The sequence below is a fragment of the Salvia splendens genome, chromosome 19 (assembly GCF_004379255.2).
Source record: "Salvia splendens isolate huo1 chromosome 19, SspV2, whole genome shotgun sequence".
NCBI classification, from domain to species: domain Eukaryota; kingdom Viridiplantae; phylum Streptophyta; class Magnoliopsida; order Lamiales; family Lamiaceae; genus Salvia; species Salvia splendens.
The window spans coordinates 10,172,209-10,200,141 of NC_056050.1; the positions used below are offsets into that span (position 1 = coordinate 10,172,209).

The following is a 27,933-nucleotide window of genomic DNA, read 5'->3' on the forward strand; positions in this document are numbered from 1 at the left end:
TGTGCATTGACTACAGAAAATCTAATGAGGCAACCAAGAAAGACCATTTTCCCCTTCCGTTCATTGACCAGATGCTGGAGAGATTAGCAGGCAAGCAATATTTCTGTTTCTTGGACGGATATAGTGGGTATTTCCAAATTTACGTGGACCCCGAGGACCAGGAGAAGACAACTTTCACGTGTCCGTTCGGAACGTATGCATATCGGAGAATGCCGTTTGGCCTTTGCAATGCACCAGGCACTTTTCAACGATGTATGATGAGTATTTTCTCAGACCTGCTGGAAGATTGCATCGAGATCTTTATGGACGACTTCACTGTATACGGGGATTCATTTGATTCATGTCTGGCGAGCTTGGATGTAGTGCTGAGAAGATGTCAAGAGAAGCACTTGGTTTTGAATTTCGAGAAATGCCACTTCATGGTCCCTGAAGGAATTGTCCTGGGGCATGTAGTATCGGAAAGGGGCATACAGGTGGACCAAGCAAAAGTGGACGTGATATCAAAACTGCCCCACCCGACAAATCAAAAGGAAGTGAGGGGATTCCTAGGTCACGCAGGATTCTACAGGAGATTTATAAAGGATTTTGCCAAAATTGCTCAGCCACTCACTCATCTGTTGCATAACGATGTTGAGTTTGTTTTTAATGAGGGGTGCATTAAGGCTTTTCAGCTGCTGAAGGACAGATTAGTATCTGCCCCCATCATCAGAGCACCTGATTGGGGTTTGCCGTTTGAAATCATGTGCGATGCGAGTGACTATGCAGTAGGGGCGGTGCTAGGTCAAAGAGTTGACGGAAAAAGTTACGTGATTTTCTATGCGTCAAAAACGCTAAATCAAGCCCAGAAAAATTACGACACCACGGAGAAGGAAATGTTGGCAGTCGTGTACTCTTTTGAAAAATTCCGACCATATCTGCTCGGGTCAAGGGTGATAGTCTTCACAGATCACGCTGCGATAAAGTACTTACTGGCAAAGAAGGAGTCTAAGCCAAGGTTGATCCGATGGGTGTTACTGTTACAGGAGTTTAACTGGGAAGTCAGAGACAAGAAGGGGACGGAGAACAAGGTGGCTGATCACCTGAGTCGCATTTACCAAGGTGAGACGGATGAAGCAATACCTGATGCGTTCCCGGAAGAACATCTTTATTATTTTAACGATTCTCCTAGACCTATCAATTGGGAAGAAGTAATGGCAGCAACAGGTCCAGGAGATGCTGAAAAAAGGAAATGCCAGGCGAATGCAGAGCCATGGTTCGCTGATCTAGCAAATTACTTGGTCACTAGAGAAGTGCCCAGTTCCGACGAAATTTCCCGGGCCCAGAAGATGAAATTAAAAAGTGAAGCCAAATACTACTTTTGGGACGATCCGAATTTGTGGAAAATGGGACCTGACCAGGTAATTAGGAGATGCATTCCGGAGTGGGAGCAAAGGGATGTGCTGAATCATTGCCATGCTTTAGCTTGTGGGGGTCACTTTGGACCTAGGAAGACTGCAAGGAAGGTTCTAGACAGTGGTTTCTACTGGCCTACATTACATAAGGATGCATTCGAATTCTGCCAGAATTGCGAAAGGTGTCAGCAGATTGGAGGAATTTCTAGAAGGGACGAAATGCCACAAGTTCCGGTGATTGTTTGTGAGATTTTCGATGTTTGGGGTATGGACTTTATGGGTCCATTTCCATCTTCATATGGGAGTACATACATACTTGTGGCGGTGGACTACGTTTCGAAATGGATAGAGGCAAAAGCTACGACCTCCTGCGAAGCTGTGGAAGTAGCCAAATTTCTGCGGTCTAACATTTTCAACAGGTACGGGATCCCTAGGGCTGTCATCTCAGACCAAGGAACCCATTTTAAGAACCGTACAATAGAGGCTCTCATGAAGAAATACGGAGTCCACCATAGGTTGTCTACACCTTATCATCCTCAGTCCAACGGCCAGGCAGAAATATCAAATAGGGAGATAAAGGCCATTCTCGAAAAAACGGTGAACCCGTCTAGGAAGGATTGGAGTAAGAGACTGGATGATGCATTATGGGCTTATAGGACAGCTTATAAGACACCTATTGGTATGTCACCATATAGGTTGGTATTCGGAAAAATGTGCCACTTACCCGTGGGAATCGAACACAGAGCATACTGGGCGGTCAAAGAGATCAACATGAATCCGCAGGCTTGTGAAGAAGAGAGGAAGATGCAGCTCCAGGAACTGGAAGAGTTACGGCTTGAGTCTTATGAATCTGCCATGTGGTATAAGGAAAAAACTAAGCTTTGGCATGATAAAAATCTCCGGGTCAAGGAACTCAGGGTAGGACAGAAAGTCCTTTTGTTTCAATCCAAGCTCAAGTTGATGCCTGGAAAGTTAAAGTCTAAATGGATTGGGCCTTACATCATCATGGGACTTCGAGCAAACGGAGCAGTTGAAATCCAGGGAAGTGCACCAAATTCCATACCTTTTCTTGTCAATGGACATAGGATAAAGGTCTTTAGGGATAGCTCAGAGTTGTGTGTAGTGGACGAAGTGCCACTACGCGCACTCTTTGATATCACCTAACCAGTCTAGGAAGGAAGTGTTTTTAAAATATCTCCTGGGTCTAGTAATTAAAAGTTTGACCATACCCTGATCCAGGAAATTTTGAGAACACTTGACAACAATTTTGTAAATATTTAATTGCTTTCTTTAAATCAAGAAAAATCCAAACAACTAAAAAATTTTATTCTTCCAAAAATATTTTCGAAACACCAGACCCATCGGGAATGTTTTTGATGCTGTCATATCCTAGACCCGGGAAGTTTGGCGTTTCATATTTGTTTTTTTAGTTTGATGTTTTCTTTTAGTGTGTTTTGGCAGAAGGAATTTACTTGAGCAAGGAATTGTGGGGTAAAAGAGTTTTGGAGGGAGTTGGCACCGGTCCGGATTTCAAAGAGCACTTTATGGGGAGGCGTACGGTCGCTAGCGTCACCACCTGCAAAAGGAAACTGTCCTCTCCAATGCCTACACTATGATCGGTTTTGGCCTTCTTATTTTCTCATTACTCATTCTCTCTCCAAATATTTTCTCTCCCAAATCAAAAACCCCAAATTTCAATCTCTCTCTAACCCTAATCTGAAAATTTCGCCCAAGTTCTTTTCAAAATTTTCTGCAGAATACCATGGATAACCAACAAGGAACCAGCAGCGCTTCTGGATCCGCCGAGAAGAGTGCGGCGGAGTTCATGAATGAACTATTTCAGAAGTTCGGAGGGGCCGATAAAGCGATGCAAGCGTTCGCGATGTTTGCAATGGGACAACCCATGCCAGCCGTTCCAACAACCACCGTGACACAACCGGAGGTTGTCGAGACACCACCCACTGCTGTACAAGAAACCGCACCGGAGGCTGCTACCATTATTCCAGAAGAAACCACCTCTGCCCAGGACACAGTCCCAGAAACCGCCACCAGGCCGGAGGACGATGCAGTGCCCGCCGTTCCAGGATCACCCATTGCGGAGATTCGCGAAGTAGAGACAGATCTGGCCGCGGGACTGACGTTATTGGCCGTAAGTGAACCCAGGTTAGGTTCTGATTCTCAGAAGGAAACCCCTGTTTTAAAGTTTGGAGGTGATGGTGTTTCAGAGGGAGTAAACCTTGATATTTCTGCTGTGAATTTGGTGGAGAGTGTTGTTGGGGGGGTAGATGCTCTTGTTGCGGTAGTTGAGGACACCGCTATTACTGTTAGTAGGGTTGAGGGGGAAACCCCTGTTCTGGAGGCGTCTGTTGAGAGGGATGCCGTTGTTGATGATGATGATGTTCAAGTGGGCGGAGAAGCCCTAAATTCTGAGAAGGATGTAGAAAAGGAAACCCTAGACGTAGTTGGGGGCGATGAAGCCCAATTTACTGAGGAAGATGTTGATGCGGGAAGGACTCCCGACAAATCTGTGGGCACTGAAGCCCAACCTGAAGGAAATCTTACGGGGTTAGAAACCCCTGTTTATATCACGGGGGCAACCCCATTGTTAGCAGAGGAAAGTGGAGCACTCGATTCTGAGGGTGCTCAAGAAACTGTCGATGCAGGACTCAACATGATAGTGGATTTAACTGAGGTCTCTGAGGAGGCCGATTCGTAGCTTAATCTAAGGGAAACAAGGAGACGGACACGTCGGAGTATTCTTGATGACATTGACGTATCTGCCCAACAAAAGGAAAAGGATACGCTGGACCTAGCGACAGCCGTGTCTGCGTAGGAAGACTCCCCCAGGCCGAGTGGAAGGGAGAGTGACGAAGAGGGGCGCCGCGCGTGGGCTAAGAAGAGGAAAGGGAAACAAATTGCTTCCTCCTCGACCGAGAAGGAGAGGGGGAAATCTACTGAATCCCCACTTCCTCCACCCGCCAAGGTACCATACGCCACAGAGCCCGAGAATCCTGCCAGGTCCAGTGATTCAGAGGAGGAGCAAGACGAGGATGTACTGAACTTTGAGCCGACGGAGATTTGGATTACAAAAGAGCTGCTAGACGATATGAGAAGATTTGACGATCCAAAACGTGTGGCCATATACAAGGAAAAGAGTGCTGAGGGAAAGGTGGCGAAGTCCGGAAAAATGTACCACCCGGCGGAACTCAAACATATTAGCTCTAACGATGAGTTCAGGGGGTATATAGATGCAATCGGTTTTGATTGGTTACTAAAGCACAGCACTTTCGAAGTTCCAGTCGACGCGGCCCGTGAATTCTTTTCCACCTTCCGGTTCAAATCCACCGCCGATTTGGATACGGATTCCATAGCTTTCAGGCTTTTTAATGAAGAACATAGGATGAGTATCCGGGAGTGGACGCTGCGGATGGGCTTGCTAACGAGAACAGAAGATGATGAGGGCATGTGGAACGACAGAATGGTTGGTCCGCCGAAGTTGACGCCAGGATTTCAGGCACAAGGTGCGTGGGAGTTCTTGACTCACTCAAGAGTGGGTCAATTTAAAACAAGTTTTTCGAAGGCACACCATATAGAAAATCGGGTCCTGCGATTCGCCCAAACTTTTGTTAGCTACAACTTGATGGGCACTGCCAACAACGCCCTGACGACCGCCGACCTATACTTTACGTGGTGCATGGCCACAGGAGTACGAGTTCATTTGGGTTATTGGTTAGCCCAAGCCTGCCATCAAGTCACCTCCAACCCGTCCAGGCATCTGTACACGTGCCATCTTCTCGGGGCCTATTTGCAGCGCAACATTGTAATTAAAATCAGCAAGGCCTGCCGTGTAGTAAAGATGTGCTCAGCCCCGGAAGTCTTCAATTTCGACTTTTTTTTTCAACAAGGGGTTGCTGATCGCCCGAGGAAAGGAGGTGTGTTTTTATGAGGTCGGTAAGTCAGAGGCACAAGTCAAGCAGGAACCCGATGGTGTGGAGGTAAAGGATCAAGCCACTGAGGACGAAGTCAGGCTGATGGTTCAGGGAGTTCAGAAAGAAGTTGAGGAGGTAAGGAAAGGAATCGACGGGGTACGCAAGGAAATGACTGAGATCCGAAGGGAATTCGGAAAAAGCAGGGAAGAGGCCGCAGTCCTGAGGGGACGTATCACCGATTGGGTGGCTTCGTCAAGTGAGCAAACCAACAGGATGGCGGAGGGTGTTGCTTTGATGACGACCATGCTGAAATGGCTGCACAAAAAGTTCTCGGATGCATCAGAAACTATTCCTGGGTCTAGCGGCAACATTACAACGCTAAGTCCAGGAAGTGTATCCGCGCAGAAGCCATCACAAGGCCCGAGGCCTCACATCACCCCCTCTTCCGCTAGACCCGTGATCCTGAGGACAGCCATACCCCGACCTACTGATGACAGACCAGAGAAGCCGGAGATGCCGGCCAGGAAGAAAGCAAAGGTGACCCAGCCGACGGTGCCACCAAAGTTTGGCTCCCACGGGGGCCAGACACCGAATTGAATTTCCCCTCAAACCCAAGTAACTTTTTCTTTCTTTTATTTAACAGTTCTTTCGTTTTATTTCTGTTTTACCTGCCAGCATGCTAGGTTCTGTATATATGTGTTGAACCCTTCCACTTAGACCAAGCATTGGTCTAAGTGTGAGAAGGGGTTATATGTCATAACATGTTTTGTGTTGTATGTTGTTCCTTCTCCCACTTAGCCCAATGCTTGGTCTAAGTGTGAGAAGTTTGTGTTTTGTTGAGTTCGTTTCATGTCGCCACTAACTGGCCTGCTTTCCACTTCATACGGATTGCTTGGGGACAAGCATAAATGAAGTGGGAGGGGGGACGCAGTTAGTGCAGTTAGTGTCTTGTACATATTCTGTTAGGTCTAGGAGTTTGTAGAAGTTTTTTTTAGGTTTCGTGTTTGCATAACTGGTAAAATAAATAGCAAAAAGCCCCTTAGGGAGAGTAATTGAAGAGAAAATACATGCTAAATTGTGAATCCTTTTCTCTTAATAAATCAAAGTCAGTTGGATGAAGTAAGAACGATAGAGGATGCCTTAGATAACCCAGTTGTGCAGCCCTACTATAAGAGCGAGTTATAAGCCTATACACTTTGAGCTAACTTGTAAAAAGAATGGGCTACCACTTGATGCTTAGGGAGTAGAGAATAAAGGAGGTATAAGCTGGACGAAGTCCAGGAAAAGGAGGTATAAGCTGGACGAAGTCCAGGAACCGGAGGTATAAGCTGGACGAAGTCCAGGGGAGGAGTTAAAATAATAAAACCGGAGGTATAAGCTAGACGAAGTCCAGGAAAAAAAAAAAAAAAAAAAAAAAAAAAAAAAAAAAATTTAAGGGCAGGAAGCAGTAGTAACCAGACCCAGGAATAAAAAGGAGACGGTAGGAAGGAGAAACTCTCATAACCCGATGCATCAGTGGAGTAACTTTAACTTAAGAGCGATCCGATCCTAACATCCCTGGTGAGGAATGAGTGATCGAGTGAATCTAACAATTGGGAAGTCAGAAGGCTATCTTGACGAACTGACAACTTGACTAGACAGAAGAAGGGAGGGGGAGGAATCTGAGGCTGTAAACGCTTGGATTGACCTTAAACTTGTGGGGATGGCTGCTAGGAAAATACCAGTTTATGCGCTTATGTGTTTTCTTTTCTTTTGTGATTTTTATGTGTTTCGTGTTGTAGTTGTCTAGGTCTAGGAGTCTGTTTTGTTTGTAGAATAGTACTTGGGGGGGGGCCGTGCATTGAAATTCGCCTTATTTCTTTTTCTTGTCTTTCATACTTGAGGACAAGCATGGTTTAAGTGTGAGCAGTTTGATAAGGCTAATTTCATGCATGGGTCTAGGGATTTAATTCGTGATTTTACTAGGACTAACGCACGTTTTAAGCCAGGTGTGTGAAGGAATTCGCCAGGTCCAGGAAAGAAGACCAAAAAATCACAAGGTCGAGGAACTGGCGATTTAGTGAACAATTATGAAGAGAATTGCTCGACGGAGGAAGCTCCAGAGTTGAAGGGTAGAATAGGGATTTCTACGAAGACTCAAGGGCTATGTCCGCATCTATAAAAGGCAGAAGCATGCAAGCTGGAGGGATCTTCTCGGGGGAGACCTCACCACAGCCTGTTGCTTAGTTCACTTTCCCACACACACACTTGATACTAGTTTTGAGGAGATCTCAGTCGCACGTTCGGGTTTCATCTTAGCTTCCGATATGGTGTAACACCGCTCTTGTTAGGAGCGAAGAAACAATTTATTTTCCGCTTTCCGCATTTTATTTACTCTGCCGAGCTTCGTTGTTCGAAGCTCGGTTCGCTGTTTTCACCGAATAGTTTCTGGTTTAAATGCAAGTTTGATTTTCCGTTATGGCGATTGTGTTGATTTCTGGTTTGATCGTTTCGCTTATTGAGATTTTGGAGTTTTAAATTGTCTGAGTTGGATGCGTTTCGCAGCTGTTTACTGAGTTATTGTAGGTTAATGGTCAGATCCGGGAGATTGGAGTTGGATTGTGGAAGAATTTTGGTTGGATTTGCTGGATTTGTTGGTTGTTGGGTTCGGATGTCTTGGATCCGGAGTGGATCAAGTATTCTGACGTGAATCTGAGTAGTTTCGATCTGATTTTCATGCTTAGTTTACGTGTTTTACTTTCATTCCGTCTAGTGTACGCAGATCTGATGTTTTTCCGAGTTGCAGCAAGATAACGACGACCAAATCTCTATATTCTGTCGAATCTCGCTTTTTGCTCTGTTTTGTTCATCTGCAAGTTTAATTCGGTTGAGAGGATGCATTTTGCTGCGAGCTAGCGTCAGAGTTTGTTAATCTGCAGTTCTTTCCGTACTTGCCATTTTTGGAATTATGGTCCCCACTTTCAGTCATATTCTGTTTAGCTAGATTAGGTAGTTGTTTACACTGTCTAGGAAGTGGTTATGTTTCTTGTTGTCGAAGTCTGAATTTACAAGTTTAACATGTCCTAGGTCTAGCATTTACATTTTCTGCCTAGGTCTAGAGTTAGTTTAAAATTCTCAACCCTTTTGTTGCGTGGCAGCAGCCATTTGTCTGTCCAAAGTCTCTGAGCACTACTTTGCGAGTCCATCTCTGTGGGATCGACCCCACTTCCCTATACTAATTCATAGTATTCGGGTTGAGGGATTTATATTTTTTTGAAGGGGAGTCGATGTGTGTCCAACGACCAAGCACTTTATGTTCTCTTAAGTTCCTAGACCTTGTGCTCTAGTGGATTTAAGGAGCGTGGTGTCTTGACCAAGCGCTTGCAGTGATCTATTTCTGTGCACACGTGTTAAAAAATCCTCGTTTCAGTACACCCAAAGGCAACATGCTTATTTGATATGTGTATGATTTGATTGATCATTAAAGTATATTCTAGCATCGATGAAAGCACGTGTGTTTAAGTATTGCCCAAAGGTTGCTTGAATGCATGTTATTTAAAGTTTATTACAGTTATCTGATGTTAAAGCCTCAAAGCACTAATAGAGAGCATGTATAAATGTTGTAGCCTCGTTAAATATGTATGGATGTGCAAACTCTTTCATTAAGTTCAATAGGCAGAATTATGGTAGATGGTCCGAACAGATCCAATTTTCACTGGGTATTAGGGCACTTGACCATGCCATACTTACGGAAGATGAACCCTTAGTCATTACAGAAGAGAGCTCCGAAACGGAAGAGTCTCGATATGAGACTTGAGAGTGCTCTAATAGGCTAAGTCTGAATCTTATGAGGATGACGATGGCGGAAAATTTTAAGCCATCTATGCCTAAGACAGAGAATGATAGAGAATTCATAGAAACGATAAAGGAGTGTTCTCAATCGGAATTGGCTGACAAGTCAATTGTATAGAGATTGACGATTGAGCTCACTACAAGAAAGTTTGACTGGTCCCAGCCAATACACGATCATGTAACATACATGTCAAACTTGACAGCAAGACTCACGACCTTGGAAATGGAAGTTCATGAATAGTTCTTGGTTCAATTCATCATGAACTATCTTCCACTTGAATTTGGTTAGTTCCAGGTGAATTATAACACCATTAAATAAAAATGGGACTTTAAGGGTTTAAAGGCCATGTTAGTTTAAGAGGAAGGGAGATTAAGGAAGATGAATCACCAAGATGTGAATCTGATAGGTCATGAAGGAGCCGGCACCAGTAACGGTAAACCGAGTAAGGACAAACGTAAGGATTCTTCTTTTTCTGAAAGGCCTTGAAAAGAAAATCTAGAAGGAAATGGAGTGTTTCTTCTGTGGAAAAACACGACACTTCAAGAAGGATTGTCCGAAAAGAAAGGTATGGTTTGATAAGAAAAATAAACATAACAGTTTCGTTTACTTTGAATTGAATCTTATTGAAGTGCCTAATAATACTTGGTGGTTAGATTATGGTGTTACTACTCGTGTGTCTCATATTGAATAGGGATTAAGTACGATCCAACCTATAAAAGGAAGTGAACAATACTTGTTCATGGGCAACAGGATGAAGGCACAAATTAAAGGCATCGGGACCTAAAAGATTGATCTTAGACACTGGATGTCATATAGATCTTAAGGATTGTCCCTATGTACCGGAATGTGCTAGGAAATCTTGTTTCTGTTAGTAGGTTGGATAAGTATAGGATTTAAAGTTAAGATTGTAAATAGTATATTCTCATTGTACTGAAATGATTACTTCTATGGAAGTGGTACTTTATTTGATTCACTCTGCAGTTTCAATCTTGATACAAAGCTTTCTGAATCCTTGTTTAATATTGAAAGTAGAGGCATAAAACGTAGCATGTCAAGTGAATTTTGACTTTCTTGTGGCATCAAAGACTAAGAAAGGATAATGAGGTTGGTAAAGAATGAAATTCTTCCTCAAATTGGATTTTAGTGATCTAGATATGTGTATAGATTGCATAAAGGGGAAGTAAACTAAACACATAGTAAAGAAATCAGCCACAAGAAGTTCTCAACTTCTTGAGTTAATTCATACTGATATATGTGGTCCTTTTGATGCACCTTCGTTGGGTGGTAGAAATTATTTTATCACCTTTATTGATGATTTCTCAAGGTATGGTTATATATATCTATTGCGTGAAAAGGCTGAATCAGTGAATGTCTTAAAGATATTCATAGATGAAGTGGAAAGGCAACTAGATAGAAAAGTAAAAGTTATGAGATCAGATAGAGGTGGTGAATTCTACGGAAAATTTAATGAGTCTGGACAATGTCCAGGCTCATTTGCAAGGTACCTCGAAAGTAAGGGCATTTGTGCACAGTATAAAATGCCCGGTACTCAGCAACAGAATGGTGTAACGGAAAGGTGGAATCGTACTCTTTTGGATATGGTTAGATACATGTTAAGTGGATGTAGTTTACCTCTTTCGTTGTGGATTTATGCTTTAAAGATTGCAACATATATGCTCAATCGGATTCCTAGTAAAACAGTTCCAAAGACTCCTTTTGAACTGTGGACGGGAAGGAAACCGAGCTTAAGACATATACGTATTTGGGGATGCCCTACAGAAGTAAAGTTGCATAACCCACTTGAATAGAAACTGGATTTAAAAATGATCAGTGGATTCTTCATTGGCTATCCAGATAAATCGAAGGGATATACATTCTATTGTCCGAACCATAGTACGAGGATAGTTGAGACGGAAAATGCTAGGTTCATTGAAAACAATGAAACTAGTGGGAGAGGTGAACCTCGTAAAGTGGACTTTAATGAAGTTCAAGGAAACGTTGTTCATCCATATATTGTTGCACCTAAGGTTGTTATTCCTATTGAACAACATGAAGTGCATAACCCACTTGTTGAGATTGAAGATGAACCAGTCATAATTCAAGAACAGAATGATGAACCAATAGAACCTTTAAGGCGATCAGTAAGGGAACGTCGATCGGCCATGTCGGATGACTATGTGGTATATTCTGTTGAAAGTGAATGTGACTTGAGCATTAATAAGGACCCGATCTCATTCCAACGAGCCATGTAAAGTGACAATTCTAAAAATTGGTTAAATACAGCAAAGGATGAGATGAAATCTATGAGCGATAACAATGTTTGGGGCTTAGTAGAATTGCCTCCATGTTTTTAAATACATTGGTTGTAAATGGATTTTTAAAACAAAACGTGATTCGAAAGGTGACATTGGAAGTTACAAGGCTCGCCTTGTCGCCAAAAAGTTTCACTCAAAAGGATGGCATTGACTACAAAGAAACCTTCTCTCCAGTTTCAGAGAAGGATTCTTTAAGAATTGTGTTGGCTTTGGTGTCTCATTATGATTTAGAGCTCCATCAAATGGATGTAAAGACTGTCTTCCTAAATGGAGTACTTGAAGAGGAGGTATACATGAAACAACCCAAAGGATTTATGATAGAAGGACAAGAAGAGTTAGTATGTAAGTTGAAAGTCAATATATGGACTCAAACAAGCTTCTAGACAATGGTATATAAAGTTCAATGATACCATTGTGTCATATGGTTTTGTAGGAATCATCGTTGATTGATGTATCTATATTAAAACTAGTGGGAGCAAGTTTATTATATTAGTCCTATATATTGATGACATTTTGCTAGCCGCGAATGACATGAGATTATTACATGATGTAAAGAAATATCTCTCTTCAAACTTTGAAATGAAGGATATGGGTGACGCATCTTATGTGATCAGGATAGAAATATTCCGCGATAGATCACAAGGATTGTTAAGTTTGTCTCAAAAAAGATATATCAATAAGGTCTTAGAGAGATATAGAATGGATAAATGCTCCGAAGGGATAGCTCCAATTCAGAAGGGAGAAATGTTCAGTAAAGTAAAATGTCCGAAAATGAATTGGAGCATAAGGAAATGGAAAAGATTCCCTATGCATTAGTTGTTGGGAGTTCGAACTATGTTCAAACATGTACTCAACCAGATATCACCCTCGCAGTTGGTATGTTGGGTCGATATCAAAGTAATCCCGGAATGGACCACTGGAAGGCTGCAAAGAAAGTGCTCAAGTACTTGCAAGGCACATAGAGCACATGTTTATGTAAAGATGATCCGATGACTTAAATGTCATTGGATATTCAGATTCAGATTATGCCTGATGCGTCAATGGTAGAAATTGATGATTGGCTATTTGTTCCTTTAATTAGTGGGAGCAATATCATGGAAAATGGAAAATAGTTTGTCATTGCTATTTCCATTATGAAAGTTGAATTTTGGTTCGCTTTGAGGCCAAAGTTCATGAAAAGTAATAGCGAAACATAAATCTTGAGACTTGGGATTGTTAACATTATGGCCAAGTCACTAAGATTTTGTTGTGATGATTTCGCAGAAATCTTCTTCATAAAGAAATATAGGTACATAAAAGGTGATACACACATGCAGTGTGAGTACTTATTTGTAAAGGAATAAGTACAGAAACATAAAGTGTCTTTTGAGCAGAATAGAACAATATAATAAGAACGTTTACATTAAATGAAAGATTACTGAAAGAGCGCAGGTTCGCAGGTGTCGTTCAAGCAAGGATATATCCTACTGTTTAGGATAAGAACCTCAGCTAACCTAGAACCTGGTTTTAAAGAATCCTCAACCCACTTCTACTGATCAGTATAGTGGTGGCAAGGGTCGAATCCCACAGAGATGGTGCGTTAAGATTATTGGAGTGATATTCTGGATGGGTTGGTTAGCTACCACGCTTCGGGTTGAGACTTTATCTGGACTGGAATTTAAAAAGGTATCTACTGACTAGGAGGTGGGAGAGGTGTTGGACAGACAGCTGTGTACGTGGAAAGTGGGGAACATGGTTTCAGGAGGTATATGGAAAGTACTAGTTTACTATAAAAGGCTAAACAGAATATCAGAGAAAAGAGGTGGTAGTTGGGTGGCTGGGCTGTCGGATCTGTATGGTACATGCAGAAAAGTAAAGGACAAAAAGCGAAAAGTAACTAAAAAGCAAAGTGGTCCCCAACATTGGATATGGACATCGTCTTCTCTAACAAACACAAACTAAAATCAGAACAGATTAACAACTCAAGAAACAGATCTGCAATTAAAATCTCAAATCAAAAGATCAAACACAGAAACTGTAATTACGCCGACTGGTCAACATGCAAGTTGGCAGAACCGAAATCTAAAAGTTAACTAGACTATTAAAATCAGATCTACCAATCGGGAATGAAACATGCTTGTATCACTTGAAAATTACTAATGCAGCTGAATCTAAGTTATCTAGGCAGGAAAGAAAGGAATCGGTACGACAAACTGAACAGAAATCAACTTCATAGAACTAAACATGTTCGGGTCTTCAACGAGTACTTCAAAGAACCGAAAATCAAACGCAACAAAGATCCAACGGAACAAAAAGCAAGTAAATTTAACTACGAAAGCGTAATAAAAGTGTTTTGCCACTCCGGGCGGTGGAACTTCTGAACTAAGATATTGCTGGCTGGAACGAGGACGAGTGGAACTCCGGGAGCTTCTGGATCTCAAGTGATCATGGCTGTGGCGAGAACGAGAAATGCGAAAGACAATGCTGAAGGGGTGATCTGCCGAAGAGATTGCTAACTAAGCTTAGGAGTCTTCTAACTACTCGATGATGATCTTCTCTCCCCAAGTGGCTTCTTTATATAGGGAGGCCTCCCTTGATTTTTAGGGTAGACTTCAGGCGATAAAATGACTCTTTTGCCCCCTTGCTGGCGGCTGATCCCCCCAGGTATCCTTCTTCTCCATCTCGAGCCTTTTGGCATGCATACTGGTCAGGATAGCGACATCCTGACGCCCTTTTTCACTTGAATCATTCCGAAACTCCCCCACTGGCTAGAACGCTTAACCTGCACACTTTGACAACTATTTTTGCAGATATATTTCACTTATGCGCATCATACTGACCAGTAACCTAGGCCTAGAATATGACTTATCAAACTGCTCACACTTACCACATGCTTGTCCTCAAGTGTGAAGAACAAACCCAAAGAAATAAGTCGAATTCTAGCCTGGTTACTCCCCTGACCTACACAAACCTAGACTAGACTCTAACTATGACGCAAGGACAAAACACACCTAGATCGGGCTATATTTTCAACCATCCCTTACCTCGGGATCGGGTGCAATCCGGCCTTAGACAGCCTTGAACTTCTGCTACCCCCCCTTTCCTTCCTGGTCAGTACATCCGCTTGTCAAGATCGCCCATACTCTCGCCCAAACACTAGGTTCACTCAGTCACTCATACCTTACCAGGAATGTTAGGACTGTTCTCTCTAATTGCTGGACCACAAAATGCTTCGGACTTAGATCTCACGTGCAGCGACTGAAAGACTTAAAGGCTTGTAATGGGGCCATTGGCTTGTAGTGTTTTGGGGTGGATGTTCCTAAGGCTCTAAGGTTCAAATCTTCTTGTTTGTTGATGTGGGGGAACTGTGTGCATTAGGCTTCTGATTAGTTGCTTTTTAGCTGGCGCTTCTTGCTTGGGTCTCCAACTGGTCAGTATCATCTTGTGGATTCGCCACCCTTATTCCTTCTTCATTTTTTTGTGGTCAAACCTTTCTGACCATTTTCTTCATTTTCGCCTGCACTTTCTCTTTTTCTTCTTTTTCTTTGTGGCTTCGCCACCCTTATATCTTCTTCTTTTTGGACCTGGTGTGACTCCCTGGTCGATTTTCTTCTAAGTTTTTTGTCCAGCTGGTTTCTGCCTTTTTGTACAGCTTTCTGGCCAGTAAGTTTCATTCGCCTCATACCTTGCACACACAGTCCCAGGGGCTAGAGGTGTTTATCTGGATACAAAAGGTTAAGAAAAAGGGTTCTAAAGGTGGTTTTTTTTTTGTGGGGGGGTTTCCTACTGCCTTTAGTGTTTGCTACCCGTGGTCACTTCACCCTATGCAATTTGTGGCAGCCACTCTTTTCTTTTCAATATGTGTGAAAAGTGGTTCCACTTAAAGCTATAGCTCACATTTTAAGAGGGCTTTTGTGTTTGGCTCTGAGTAGGGCTTTTCTCTCATACTCACATCATCTATCCTGACCAGGAGGTACTAGGGAGGGTGGTTTTGGTTTTCCAGCATGTCTTATCTCCCTCAATTCCCTTCACCGTCGGCTCGAATTAGTTGAGTTTTAAGCCCAATCACACTAAGAACAATAAAAAAAAACTAGACCTAAAAAGACATCAGCACAAACACCGATCACAAATACACATACATCATACTGACCATTGCATCCCCCCTCCCACTTCACAAGTGTCTGCCCTCAGATAGGGCTGTGAAGTGGAAAAAGGTAATGGTCAATATGGTGGACACACAGACAAACAACAAAACTCCATACTAAAAACGAAACTTCTCACACTTAGACTATAGAATAGGCTAAGTGGGAGAGTTTAAAAACCTAAACAGAAACTAACAACACAAACCCATATATACACACTTCTCACACTTAGGCTATGCAATGGACTAAGTGCGATTCAACATGCAAACGAAAACACACGAAGAAAAACATAAAAAAAGAAAAAGAAAAAGAAATAAGCATGCTCAAACGATATAACCCATTACTTCTCACACTTAGACTATAGAATAGGCTAAGTGTTATGAAGTGGGGTCTGCGCACAAACACAAATTAACTACCTAAACAAATATTAAAACAAACAAATATAAAAAACATAAAACAGAAAACTAAAAAGAAAACTAACTTGTTAGTACGGGGGAGGTCTAGCGATGTCTCCTGCTCCTTCGTGGAGCAGGTGGTGCAGGTTGTTCCTCCAGTTGTTCCTCTTCCGTTCCAGCTTGGTCCTCATCCTCCTTCGCCGGCTCTTCGGCTGCTGCCGACACCTCGGCGTCCTCTTCCTCTGTCTCAGGTGGGTGTGTTTCATCATCCTGGCCTCCATGGCCGCTTGGTCCAGTAGCTTGTTCTTTCCGCTGGTAGGTCACCTCCTCTAATATGTTATCGATCATGGATAACATCCTATTCATCTCTGTCTGCATCTTCTGGTTCTCTTCACCCAAGTTGGTCACTATCACCTCCATCGATGCATCCCTCTGAGCCAGCGTCCGCTGCTCTGCAGACCCTTTCAACATCCGTTCCACAACTGATGTCAATCTGACCATCTCCGTCTTCAGCTGCTGATTCTCTTCTGTCATCTCAGTAACAGTCCTCTCCAATATAGCAACTCTCCCTCCAACTGTGGCTTCCTCGCCCATTGCATAAAAATGCGGCCTTCCTGCCCTCATATATACGGCGTTCATCCTGACGAAGTAGGGTACGTCGAATGGCCCTGGTGGCCGTACCATGGGAAGCGGAGACAAGTCCTCGGCTTCCGTAACGACGATGTTGTTTTTGATGAACGCACCCAAAATGTGGCACAAGGTGAGGTTCCTGCCTGGGTGAGTGGCTAATAAATGGCATTGATAAGCAGTCCAGAATCCAAGATGCAACTTACGGCCTTGTCTCGCGCACCAAAGAAGATACAACTCCTTCATCGATGTGCGAACGGCTGAATTAGATTGTCCCAGTAAGTTGGCGTCCAGATGAAGCTGTACTAATCGCAGAATCGGATCATTGAAGTGAATGGACCGGGAGATAGTGGACGTAAATTCACCAGCGTCGGGGTGGGTTAGCTCAGTCCAGGCCTCCTGCGGATTAAAATCCACATGCCTCCGAGGGATACCCCTCTCTCTGCTCCTCCAATCAGGTCCTATCGCTTCTAAGGTACACATCCCCAACCGGCAAGTCCACTCAATTATACTCATTCTAAATTCTTCTCCAAACAAACGAAAACTAACGGACAGTTCATCCAAGTCGGTCGTCACCTTGAACCTAAAGGTAGTGAAAAACTCTTTTGCAAGCCTAACACAAATTTGCGGATCCCCATTTTGTAGTAACCATTCAAAACCCAAAGTATTTATATAAGCAAGGAATTGTCCACGAACACCTAGTTCATCTAGAGAAGGGTAGTGCATTACCTTCCCACATTTAATCTCCTTGCTGCCATCGTCTAAGCTTTCAAAGGTATCCTGCAGCTTCTGTGTACCGAAAAGTTTCATCTCCCCAGCAATCTCATTTGTGAAATCTACGGTCCATCGTCTGTACCGAAGCCTCTCAACTGGTGGATGCACAAGCTCTCGGTGATCACCGGGGAGGGACTGTTCCCCATACTCTTCATCCTCTAAGGAGAAGTCGCTATCAGAATCTGACTCCTTACTGGCAGCGTACTCACTATCACTTGACTCTCCTCGGCTGGGTGGAGTTCGTTGAGGTGGTTCGGTAATGACGATTCTTGTGTTTGCTACTCTGGCCCTTTTGGTGACCGACTTCTTTTGGATCGGAGCCTTCCCTTTTCTCTTCCTGGCTCGCTGATATTGGGCTTCCTCCTCTTGGGCAGTAAGGGTGGTTTCTCCTGGGGCTTGAGCATCAACATCATCAGACTCTTCTGGCCTTACTGATCCGGGTGTGAGGTCCAGAGATATCCTGGTGTCCTCTTGATCAGTAGCCTGAGTAGGCGTACCCTCTGCCTTCTTGGGAGTGGCCTGTTCTTCCTCGCTGGCGATCTCGACTGGGTTCTCGGCTGTGTTTGCCTAGGACTTGCTTGCTGCTCCTTTGCCCAGGCATCGCTGAGATACCCGTGTAGATTTCGGCCTCTCTGTCTTCGGCTCTTTCTTCAGAATCAATTGCCGCTTCACTGGTTGCGGTTTTAAGATCGGAGGCGCCACCGCTTTTGGTACTTGGATTTCCACGGTTGGTGCCTCCTCTCCTACTTGCATTTCATCATCCCCTGCTTCCACTTGGGGATCTACTGGCTCTGGCTCTTTCTCTTCACTCTGTACTTCCCCTGCCCCTCCTACTGACTGGGAAGTTTGACCTTCCGGTATGGTTCCTGTAACAGCTTTCTTAGCTCCTCCTACTGGCCTCGAAGCGAGGTCCAGACCCTTAGCCTCCGAGGCAGTAGCTTCCGATGTTCGGCATACTTGATTCAAGATGGAATCGAACTCCTCATCAGTCATAAACGATCGCTTCTGGGCTGACTCGTTCAGATCTATGTTTTCCCTTGCCACTTCATGTGATACCGGTTCCGCCTCGGGCGTCTTCTCCGTTTCGCCACTCCCCTCGTGGGTTGTCTTGTCTTGGCTTGCCCTCTCCGTACGCTCCTTCGGGTCGGAGTCGTAATGTGCGGCGATAGCGTCGAGATCTGCCGAATCTGGTACTGAAGCTTCTGATGATGCGGTCGCCGAGAGAGATCCCCCGTATGAATGTACTGCTGCATGACTGACTGGTGGAGGCGGAGCTTCACTGGTTGTTGTTCTGACGCCCCCCGTTTGACCGAAACTGGCCAGAGCCGTCGTCCAGTCCCTAGTTGGGTCTTGTTGGCGAAGAAATGCCATCATGGCATCCAAGGAAACCATGGGTGGTGGCTGAGCTACGGACGCAGGTGGGTTTGGTTGCGGTGGTTGTGCCTCTGGGTTTTTGGCGAATGCTTTCTTACCCATGATCGGAAATTTGCGATATGGTGGTAGAAATTAGTGTTTGGAGACGACGGAGATGAAAGAGAATTTTTTTTTTGAGAGAGAGTAATTGCAAAATGAGGGTTTGTGAGGGGAAAAAGGTGAGCCGGTATGGTTATGTGGGAGAGAGATTGTAGTTGCAGGTGGTTGCAACCGGTTATTAGGGGTAGCCGGTCGCAACGCTTCAGATGGGAGGCGGTTGAGGTTGCTGGCACCTCATTGGTCAGCGTGTCCTTTCTCTCTGCTCACGCTGCCAACCTGCAAAAGCTGCACAAGCCTTAATTAAAAATTCCCACTTAATGAATTCCCCCTAAATTTTCCCAAACTAGAAAAGAAAACGAAAAGCGGGCTTATAAATTAAAAAGGGAGTTTCACTAAAAAGTTAGTTGGTGAGTCAGTACGTACTCCCAAATAAAATTTGGGCACGAAAATATTTTTTTGGTTTTTTTTTCTAAAAAACATTGAAGGTTTAAAATATTTAACTATTACCTAATTACAATATTTACACTTCTTAGGTAATTTGGAACTCTACTCGGCCACGCATGTAAGTTTTAAGAAGGATTGGCCTAGTGGAATTCCAAATTCCTATCCTACTGGTCAGTGGGAAGATAAGACACCGGGCTGTAGTGGGATCTCATCCACTACACCCACTTCACTGTTTTCCCTAAAGATCTTCAGCCTATGCCCATTTACAATAAAAGGTTCAGAGTGAGGGAAACTCCCTGAAATTTCTACGGCTCCATTAGATCGGAGTGCAGTGATGGTATAAGGTCCGGTCCACTTTGACTTGAGCTTCCCAGGCATAAGCTTCAGTCTAGACTGGAAGAGTAGTACTCTCTGCCCTACTTGGAGATCCTTAGTCCTCAGATTTCGATCATGCAATAATTTGGTTCGCTCTTTGTACCACATGGCTGAGTCGAATGACTCCAATCTGAGTTCCTCTAGCTCCTGCAGTTGTAACTTCATTTCCTCTCCACAAGCTGCAGCATCCACATTCACTTGTTGTATTGCCCAGTAGGCCCGGTGCTCAATTCCAACGGGTAGATGGCACATCTTACCGAAAACAATTCGATACGGGGACATTCCTATTGGAGTCTTGTAAGCTGTCCGATAGGCCCAAAGAGCATCCTCAAACCTTGCACTCCAGTCCTTTCTCGAGGTGTTAACAGTCTTCTCGAGGATCTTTTTTATCTCGCGGTTGGAAATTTCCGCTTGACCGTTTGCTCGTGGGTGGTAGGGGCTTTATAGTCTGTGGTGCACACCATATTTCTTCATTAGGGCTTCAATTGTACGATTGCAGAAGTGCGTACCTTGGTCCGATATGATCGCCCTTGGCACTCCGAACCGGGTGAAAATATGGCTCTTCAGAAATTTGGCAACCTCTCTCGCTTCACACGTGCTTGTGGCTTTTGCCTCCACCCATTTCGAAACGTAATCCACTGCGACCAGGATGTACAAATTACCGTAGGACGAAGGAAATGGACCCATGAAGTCCATTCCCCAGATGTCGAATAGCTCACAGACAATTATCGGGACCTGGGGCATCTCATCTATGGTAGATATCCCACCAGTCAGTTGGCAACATTCACAGCTTCTGCAGAACTCGTACGCATCCTTGTTTAGTGTTGGCCAATAGAAGCCGCTATCCAGAATCTTTCGCGCCGTTCTCTTGGGACCGAAATGTCCTCCACACGCCAAGGAATGGCAATGTGTCAAAACGTCCCCATGCTCCCAGTCAGGAACGCACCTCCGTATCACTTGATCTGATCCTACCTTCCATAGGTAGGGGTTGTCCCAGAAATAGTATTTTTCTTCGCTCTTCAGCTTCATTTTCTGGGCTTTGGTAATATTCGGCATTGCTAGAAGCTTCCCAGTTACTAGATAGTTGGCCAAGTCTGCGTACCACGGTTCTTGCCCTATCTTCTTTTTTCCTTTCTCTGTATCATACTGGCCAGTAAGCTTCATTATCTCTTCCCAGTCAATCTCTCTGGCCTCAAAAATCACCTTGCATAAGTGCTCTTCCGGAAACTTGTCTTGCACTTCCTCATCATTTCCATCTTGTAGAATTCTACTCAAGTGGTCCGCCACGTTGTTCTCGACTCCTTTTTTGTCTTCCACTTACCAATCGAACTCTTGTAATAGGAGCACCCATCGGATCAATCGGGGTTTGGATTCCTTCTTGGAAATTAAATACTTAATCGCTGCATGGTCGGTATACACGACGACCTTGGATCCCAGCAAATATGGCCTGAATTTCTCGAAGGAGTATACCACTGCCAGCATCTACTTCTCAGTGGAACGAGGACGAGTGGAACTCCGGGAGCTTCTGGATCTCAAGTGATCATGGCTGTGGCGAGGAACGAGAAATGCGAAAGACAATGCTGAAGGGGTAATCTGCCGAAGAGATTGCTAACTAAGCTTAGGAGTCTTCTAACTACTCGATGATGATCTTCTCTCCCAAAGTGGCTTCTTTATATAGGGAGGCCTCCCTTGATTTTTAGGGTAGACTTCAGGCGATAAAATGACTCTTTTGCCCCCTTGCTGGCGGCTGATCCTCCCAGGTATCCTTCTTCTCCATCTCGAGCCTTTTGGCATGTATACTGGTCAGGATAGCGACATCCTGACGCCCTTTTTCACTTGAATCATTCCGAAACTCCCCCACTGGCTAGAACGCTTAACCTGCACACTTTGACAACTATTTTTGCAGATATATTTCACTTATGCGCATCATACTGACCAGTAACCTAGGCCTAGAATATGACTTATCAAACTGCTCACACTTACCACATGCTTGTCCTCAAGTGTGAAGAACAAACCCAAAGAAATAAGTTGAATTCTAGCCTGGTTACTCCCCTGACCTACACAAACCTAGACTAGACTCTAACTATGACGCAAGGACAAAACACACCTAGATCGGGCTATATTTTCAACCATCCCTTACCTCGGGATCGGGTGCAATCCGGCCTTAGACAGCCTTGAACTTCTGCTACCCCCCTTTTCCTTCCTGGTCAGTACATCCGCTTGTCAAGATCGCCCATACTCTCGCCCAAACACTAGGTTCACTCAGTCACTCATACCTTACCAGGAATGTTAGGACTGTTCTCTCTAATTACTGGACCACAAAATACTTAGGACTTAGATCTCACGTGCAGCGGCTGAAAGACTTAAAGGCTTGTAATGGGGCCATTGGCTTGTAGTGTTTTGGGGTGGATGTTCCTAAGGCTCTAAGGTTCAAATCTTCTTGTTTGTTGAAGTGGGGGAACTGTGTGCATTAGGCTTCTGATTAGTTGCTTTTTAGCTGGCGCTTCTTGCTTGGGTTTCCAACTGGTCAGTATCATCTTGTGGCTTCGCCACCCTTATTCCTTCTTCATTTTTTTGTGGTCAAACCTTTCTGACCATTTTCTTCATTTTCGCCTGCACTTTCTCTTTTTCTTCTTTTTCTTTGTGGCTTCGCCACCCTTATATCTTCTTCTTTTTGGACCTGGTGTGACTCCCTGGTCGATTTTCTTCTAAGTTTTTTGTCCAGCTGGTTTCTGCCTTTTTGTACAGCTTTCTGGCCAGTAAGTTTCATTCGCCTCATACCTTGCACACACAGTCCCAGGGGCTAGGGGTGTTTATCTGGATACAAAAGGTTAAGAAAAAGGGTTCTAAAGGTGGTTTTTTTTGTGGGGGGGTTTCCTACTGCCTTTAGTGTTTGCTACCCGTGGTCACTTCACCCTATGCAATTTGTGGCAGCCACTCTTTTCTTTTCAATATGTGTGGAAAGTGGTTCCACTTAATGCTATAGCTCACATTTTAAGAGGGCTTTTGTGTTTGGCTCTGAGTAGGGCTTTTCTCTCATACTCACATCATCTATCCTGACCAGGAGGTACTAGGGAGGGTGGTTTTGGTTTTCCAGCATGTCTTATCTCCCTCAATTCCCTTCACCGTCGGCTCGAATTAGTTGAGTTTTAAGCCCAATCACACTAAGAACAATAAAAAAAAACTAGACCTAAAAAGACATCAGCACAAACACCGATCACAAATACACATACATCATACTGACCATTGCATCCCCCCTCCCACTTCACAAGTGTCTGCCCTCAGATAGGGCTGTGAAGTGGAAAAAGGTAATGGTCAATATGGTGGACACACAGACAAACAACAAAACTCCATACTAAAAACGAAACTTCTCACACTTAGACTATAGAATAGGCTAAGTGGGAGAGTTTAAAAACCTAAACAGAAACTAACAACACAAACCCATATATACACACTTCTCACACTTAGGCTATGCAATGGACTAAGTGCGATTCAACATGCAAACGAAAACACACGAAGAAAAACATAAAAAAAGAAAAAGAAAAAGAAATAAGCATGCTCAAACGATATAACCCATTACTTCTCACACTTAGACTATAGAATAGGCTAAGTGTTATGAAGTGGGGTCTGCGCACAAACACAACCTAAACAAATATTAAAACAAACAAATATAAAAAACATAAACAGAAAACTAAAAAGAAAACTAACTTGTTAGTACGGGGGAGGTCTAGCGATGTCTCCTGCTCCTTCGTGGTGCAGGTTGTTCCTCCAGTTGTTCCTCTTCCGTTCCAGCTTGGTCCTCATCCTCCTTCGCCGGCTCTTCGGCTGCTGCCGGCACCTCGGCGTCCTCTTCCTCTGTCTCAGGTGGGTGTGTTTCATCATCCTGGCCTCCATGGCCGCTTGGTCCAGTAGCTTGTTCTTTCCGCTGGTGGGTCACCTCCTCTAATTTGTTATCGATCATGGATAACATCCTATTCATCTCTGTCTGCATCTTCTGGTTCTCTTCACCCAAGTTGGTCACTATCACCTCCATCGATGCATCCCTCTGAGCCAGCGTCCGCTGCTCTGCAGACCCTTTCAACATCCGTTCCACAACTGATGTCAATCTGACCATCTCCGCCTTCAGCTGCTGATTCTCTTCTGTCATCTCAGTAACAGTCCTCTCCAATATAGCAACTCTCCCTCCAACTGTGGCTTCCTCGCCCATTGCATAAAAATGCGGCCTTCCTGCCCTCATATATACGGCGTTCATCCTGACGAAGTAGGGTACGTCGAATGGCCCTGGTGGCCGTACCATGGGAAGCGGAGACAAGTCCTCGGCTTCCGTAACGACGATGTTGTTTCCGATGAACGTACCCAAAATGTGGCACAAGGTGAGGTTCCTGCCTGGGTGAGTGGCTAATAAATGGCATTGATAAGCAGTCCAGAATCCAAGATGCAACTTACGGCCTTGTCTCGCGCACCAAAGAAGATACAACTCCTTCATCGATGTGCGAACGGCTGAATTAGATTGTCCCAGTAAGTTGGCGTCCAGATGAAGCTGTAATAATCGCAGAACCGGATCATTGAAGTGAATGGACCGGGAGATAGTGGACGCAAATTCACCAGCGTCGGGGTGGGTTAGCTCAGTCCAGGCCTCCTGTGGATTAAAATCCACATGCCTCCGAGGGATACCCCTCTCTCTGCTCCTCCAATCAGGTCCTATCGCTTCTTCCAAGGTACACATCCCCAATCGGCAAGTCCACTCAATTATACTCATTCTAAATTCTTCTCCAAACAAACGAAACTAACGGACAGTTCATCCAAGTCCGTCGTCACCTTGAACCTAAAGGTAGTGAAAAACTCTTTTGCAAGCCTAACACAAATTTGCGGATCCCCATTTTGTAGTAACCATTCAAAACCCAAAGTATTTATATAAGCAAGGAATTATCCACGAACACCTAGTTCATCTAGAGAAGGGTAGTGCATTACCTTCCCACATTTAATCTCCTTGCTGCCATCGTCTAAGCTTTCAAAGGTATCCTGCAGCTTCTGTGTACCGAAAAGTTTCATCTCCCCAGCAATCTCATTTGTGAAATCTACGGTCCATCGTCTGTACCGAAGCCTCTCAACTGGTGGATGCACAAGCTCTCGGTGATCACCGGGGAGGGACTGTTCCCCATACTCTTCATCCTCTAAGGAGAAGTCGCTATCAGAATCTGACTCCTTACTGGCAGCGTACTCACTATCACTTGACTCTCCTCGGCTGGGTGGAGTTCGTAGAGGTGGTTCGGTAATGACGATTCCTGTGTTTGCTACTCTGGCCCTTTTGGTGACCGACTTCTTTTGGATTGGAGCCTTCCCTTTTCTCTTCCTGGCTCGCTGATATTGGGCTTCCTCCTCTTGGGCAGTAAGGGTGGTTTCTCCTGGGGCTTGAGCATCAACATCATCAGACTCCCCTGGCCTTACTGATCCGGGTGTGAGGTCCAGAGATATCCTAGTGTCCTCTTGATCAGTAGCCTGAGTAGGCGTACCCTCTGCCTTCTTGGGAGTGGCCTGTTCTTCCTCGCTGGCGATCTCGACTGGGTTCTCGGCTGTGTTCGCCTAGGACTTGCTTGCTGCTCCTTTGCCCAGGCATCGCTGAGATACCCGTGTAGATTTCGGCCTCTCTGTCTTCGGCTCTTTCTTCAGAATCAATTGCCGCTTCACTGGTTGCGGTTTTAAGATCGGAGGCGCCACCGCTTTTGGTACTTGGATTTCCACGGTTGGTGCCTCCTCTCCTACTTGCATTTCATCATCCCCTGCTTCCACTTGGGGATCTACTGGCTCTGGCTCTTTCTCTTCACTCTGTACTTCCCCTGCCCCTCCTACTGACTGGGAAGTTTGACCTTCCGAAATGGTTCCTGTAACAGCTTTCTCAGCTCCTCCTACTGGCCTCGAAGCGAGGTCCAGACCCTTAGCCTCCGAGGCAGTAGCTTCCGCTGTTCGGCATACTAGATTCAAGATGGAATCGAACTCCTCATCTGTCATAAACGATCGCTTCTGGGCTGACTCGTTCAGATCTATGTTTTCCCTTGCCACTTCATGTGATACCGGTTCCGCCTCGGGCGTCTTCTCCGTTTCGCCACTCCCCTCGTGGGTTGTCTTGTCTTGGCTTGCCCTCTCCGTACGCTCCTTCGGGTCGGAGTCGTAATGTGCGGCGATAGCGTCGAGATCTGCCGAATCTGGTACTGAAGCTTCTGACGATGCGGTCGCCGAGAGAGATCCCCCGTATGAATGTACTGCTGCATGACTGACTGGTGGAGGCGGAGCTTCACTGGTTGTTGTTCTGACGCCCCCCGTTTGACCGAAACTGGCCAGAGCCGTCGTCCAGTCCCTAGTTGGGTCTTGTTGGCGAAGAAATGCCATCATGGCATCCAAGGAAACCATGGGTGGTGGCTAAGCTACGGACGCAGGTGGGTTTGGTTGCGGTGGTTGTGCCTCTGGGTTTTTGGCGAATGCTTTCTTACCCATGATCGGAAATTTGCGATATGGTGGTAGAAATTAGTGTTTGGAGACGACGGAGATGAAAGAGAATTTTTTTTTTTGAGAGAGAGTAATTGCAAAATGAGGGTTTGTGAGGGGAAAAAGGTGAGCCGGTATGGTTATGTGGGAGAGAGATTGTAGTTGCAGGTGGTTGCAACCGGTTATTAGGGGTAGCCGGTCGCAACGCTTCAGATGGGAGGCGGTTGAGGTTGTTGGCCTCTCATTGGTCAGCGTGTCCTTTCTCTCTGCTCACGCGCCATTTTTTTCCTGCTGCCAACCTGCAAAAGCTGCACAAGCCTTAATTCAAAATTCCCACTTAATGAATTCCCCCTAAATTTTCCCAAACTAGAAAAGAAAACGAAAAGCGGGCTTATAAATTAAAAAGGGAGTTTCACTAAAAAGTTAGTTGGTGAGTCAGTACGTACTCCCAAATAAAATTTGGGCACGAAAATATTTTTTTGGTTTTTTTTTTCTAAAAAACATTGAAGGTTTAAAATATTTAACTATTACCTAATTACAATATTTACACTTCTTAGGTAATTTGGAACTCTACTCGGCCACGCATGTAAGTTTTAAGAAGGATTGGCCTAGTGGAATTCCAAATTCCTATCCTACTGGTCAGTGGGAAGATAAGACACCGGGCTGTAGTGGGATCTCATCCACTACACCCACTTCACTGTTTTCCCTAAAGATCTTCAGCCTATGCCCATTTACAATAAAAGGTTCAGAGTGAGGGAAACTCCCTGAAATTTCTATGGCTCCTTTAGATCGGAGTGCAGTGATGGTATAAGGTCCGGTCCACTTTGACTTGAGCTTCCCAGGCATAAGCTTCAGTCTAGACTGGAAGAGTAGTACTCTCTGCCCTACTTGGAGATCCTTAGTCCTCAGATTTCGATCATGTAATAATTTGGTTCGCTCTTTGTACCACATGGCTGAGTCGAATGACTCCAATCTGAGTTCCTCTAGCTCCTGCAGTTGTAACTTCATTTCCTCTCCACAAGCTGCAGCATCCACATTCACTTGTTGTACTGCCCAGTAGGCCCGGTGCTCAATTCCAACGGGTAGATGGCACATCTTACCGAAAACAATTCGATACGGGGACATTCCTATTGGAGTCTTGTAAGCTGTCCGATAGGCCCAAAGAGCATCCTCAAACCTTGCACTCCAGTCCTTTCTCGAGGTGTTAACAGTCTTTTCGAGGATCTTTTTTATCTCGCGGTAGGAAATTTCCGCTTGACCGTTTGCTCGTGGGTGGTAGGGGCTTTATAGTCTGTGGTGCACACCATATTTCTTCATTAGGGCTTCAATTGTACGATTGCAGAAGTGCGTACCTTGGTCCGATATGATAGCCCTTGGCACTCCGAACCGGGTGAAAATATGGCTCTTCAGAAATTTGGCAACCTCTCTCGCTTCACACGTGCTTGTGGCTTTTGCCTCCACCCATTTCGAAACGTAATCCACTGCGACCAGGATGTACAAATTACCGTAGGACGAAGGAAATGGACCCATGAAGTCCATTCCCCAGATGTCGAATAGCTCACAGACAATTATCGGGACCTGAGGCATCTCATCTCTGGCAGATATCCCACCAGTCAGTTGGCAACGTTCACAGCTTCTGCAGAACTCGTACGCATCCTTGTTTAGTGTTGGCCAATAGATGCCGCTATCCAGAATCTTTCGCGCCGTTCTCTTGGGACCGAAATGTCCTCCACACGCCAAGGAATGGCAATGTGTCAAAACGTCCCCTTGCTCC

At 44.7% G+C, this 27,933-nt stretch overlaps 1 pseudogene; it reads left to right on the forward strand.

Annotated features, from left to right (window-relative positions):
- LOC121779009 overlaps positions 1-27,933 on the forward strand; it is a 226,429-nt pseudogene that overhangs the window by 179,779 nt on the left and 18,717 nt on the right.